Here is a 3,467-nt window from a genome sequence, read left to right on the forward strand (position 1 = left end):
TGCGCGCCTCTCAAATGTAACAATGTGGAGGGCTCAGTATAGCTCCACATTGAGATTATTGGTTGACAGTAGGTGTGGGCGGGAGGTCCTGTATAAACACAAACTCACTTCCTTGACAACAGCTCTGCAAATCGCAAAAAGTATGTTTGCTCTGACTTCTGCGGAGGCCGCATGCAGTAAATGCTGTATGGCCACAGAAGATGGCAATTGACCATGCAGAGCCTTTTAGTGTGCAGTTCACAAAAGATTGGTTCATTTTGAATTACTCTTTTTACTGACTGAGAGTCACGACTCCTTAATTTTAAAGCCAGGCTTCATATGGATGGTGTGAAGCAATTGCGGAGCCTCCGGAGGCATGCATAGGCCAAATTGAGCTCTGTACATTGGGGAGGACTCTGTATAGCTCCGCATTGACATAATTGTTTGACACAAACTCACTTCCTTGACAACTTCCTTCACAACAGCTCTGCTCAGCGAAGCACAATAAATATAAATACCCAATTTATGCTTGAACTATTGTTTTTTTGCTCAGAAAACTTTGGAGGGCCAAATAAAACCACCCTCGTTTGCCTGCGGGCCACCAGTTGGGGAACCCTGCCCTATGGTGAACGAAATGTGAATGAGAGGCTCGTAGAATCTTACTCTTTTGAGTTTTCAGTTCATCGTTTGCCAGTAGGGGGGTCCTGCGTGCTCTGGGCATTGCTGACTCAAATGAATTAAATTAGTCAAAGATCAGAGTCAGTAAAAAGAGCAGAACTTCCCATCACTAGTAGGACTATGAGTAGATCTATTTTCAGATACATCTATGCCTAAACAAAACCAACCAACAAACCCACGTTTGATTGTAATCAGATTAGGTTTAATAAAATCGTTACAGAATAATTACATTCCACTGATGAAGTGTCATCATGGACAGCCTCAATAAATTACACTGTTTACTAACGTGTTATTCAAGTCAACATTATTAAACTGATATTTCAATCAAGTAAGATTTAATGTTCCTAGTCAGTCATATTTAGATAAAGCATGCATGAAAACATAGTCACTTTTATTTCAATTCCGGATGTGATACGATCATGATCATTTATTTTATTTTTTTCCCAAGATGGCATAGCAGTTCAGACGTATTTTTGTCTTCGTCCTGTCGTGTATATAAATATATAGATATATTTACAACTTTTTTTTCACATACATTTTTAATTTTCCAAAAACTCATCTTCAGAACACTCTCCTGCAATCCGCTTCACCAATTTCTATTTATATAAAAAAGTATTATTTACCTCAGATCTGTAATCCTCCGAGAGGCTAGCCAGAAGCTAGCCGGGAGCTAGCCAGAAGCTGGTCCAGAAGCTACTCTGAAGCTGGTTCAGAGGCTAGTTGGCTTGTTTACTGGCTAGTCGTTGGTGCTCAGCTGACCACGGTTTGTGGTCATCGGCTGTCCTTTGGCTCGAGAATCTGTCGCCAGTTTTGTGCGGCGCGGTGCAGCGCAGCGCGGCTCGGAACGGAACATACCGGATTTCGGCCGCTGGCTCTGGACGTCCATACCTGGATCTCGCAGCTAGCTAGCTGCTATCCGTGTGACTATCGGCTTTCGTCGATTCCGGAGCTAACATCGATTGTTCCGGAGCTGGCCAGCTGAGGAGTTCCATCAATCACTCCTGGGCTGCGGTCGCCTATCCAGAACCGTTTTGCTGCCTACGCGGAGCCCCACCGGGCCTTCACAGTTGGACTGCCGACGTTGTCTACCCGAGGGAATTGTCCGGCTGGCTCCTCCGGCGCAACGTTGCCTGGGCGCCCATCTGCGGCCTGCTAGCCGTTGGCTATCTTATCGGCTGCTATCTGAATAGACAATCGGACAATTTTTATTTTATTTTTATTTATTTATTTATTTTTCTTCTTGGGCCTCTATAACTATATCTATTGTTTTTATTTTTGTTGTTGTTGTGTGATTTGGATTAATCCCCTCTACCACACGGAAACCCACTAATCTACTGACGGAACGCAAGAGTTGGCTAATAACAGACCTCCATTCTATGCTAGCTTGCTCCTATGCTAGCTTGCTACCGATTTAGCTGTCTAAATCGCCGTGACCCCCAACCAACCTCTCCACTCACTGGACCCTTTTGATCACTCGACTGAGCATGCCTCTCCTTAATGTCAATATGCCTTGTCCATTGCTGTTCTGGTTAGTGTTTATTGGCTTATTTCACTGTAGAGCCTCTAGTCCTGCTCATTATACCTTATCCAACCTATTAGTTCCACCACCCACACATGCAATGACATCTCCTGGTTTCAATGATGTTTCTAGAGACAATATCTCTCTCTTCATCACTCAATACCTAGGTTTACCTCCACTGTATTCACATCCTACCTTACCTTTGTCTGTACATTATACCTTGATGCTATTTTATCGCCCCCAGAAACCTCCTTTTACTCTCTGTTCCAGACGTTCTAAACGACCAATTCTTATTGCTTTTAGCCGCACCCTTATTCTACTCCTACTCTGTTCATCTGGCGATGTAGAGGTGAATCCAGGCCCTGCAGTGCCTAGCTCCACTCCTATTCCCCAGGCGCTCTCTTTTGACGACTTCTGTAACCGTAATAGCCTTGGTTTCATGCATGTTAACATTAGAAGCCTCCTCCCTAAGTTTGTTCTATTCACTGCTTTAGCACACTCTGCCAACCCGGATGTTCTAGCTGTGTCTGAATCCTGGCTTAGGAAGAACACCAAAAATTCAGACATTTTAATTCCAAACTACAACATTTTCAGACAAGATAGAACTGCCAAAGGGGGCGTTGTTGCAATCTACTGCAAAGATAGCCTGCAGAGTTCTGTCCTACTATCCAGGTCTGTACCCAAACAATTTGAACTTCTACTTTTAAAAATCCACCTCTCTAAAAACAAGTCTCTCACCGTTGCCGCCTGCTATAGACCCCCCTCTGCCCCCAGCTGTGCTCTGGACACCATATGTGAACTGATTGCCCCCCATCTATCTTCAGAGCTTGTGCTGCTAGGCGACCTAAACTGGAACATGCTTAACACCCCAGCCATCCTACAATCTAAACTTGATGCCCTCAACCTCACACAAATTATCAATGAACCTACCAGGTACCTCCCCAAAGCCTTAAACACGGGCACCCTCATAGATATCATCCTAACCAACTTGCCCTCTAAATAAACCTCTGCTGTTTTCAACCAAGATCTCAGCGATCACTGCCTCATTGCCTGCATCCGTAATGGGTCAGCGGTCAAACGACCTCCACTCATCACTGTAAAACGCTCCCTGAAACACTTCAGCGAGCAGGCCTTTCTAATCGACCTGGCCGGGGTATCCTGGAAGGATATTGATCTCATCCCGTCAGTAGAGGATGCCTGGATATTTTTAAAAAATGCCTTCCTAACCATCTTAAATAAACATGCCCCATTCAAGAAATTTAGAACCAGGAACAGATATAGCCCTTGGTTC

This window comes from Oncorhynchus mykiss, chromosome 17, assembly GCF_013265735.2.
Source record: "Oncorhynchus mykiss isolate Arlee chromosome 17, USDA_OmykA_1.1, whole genome shotgun sequence".
Classification (NCBI taxonomy): domain Eukaryota; kingdom Metazoa; phylum Chordata; class Actinopteri; order Salmoniformes; family Salmonidae; genus Oncorhynchus; species Oncorhynchus mykiss.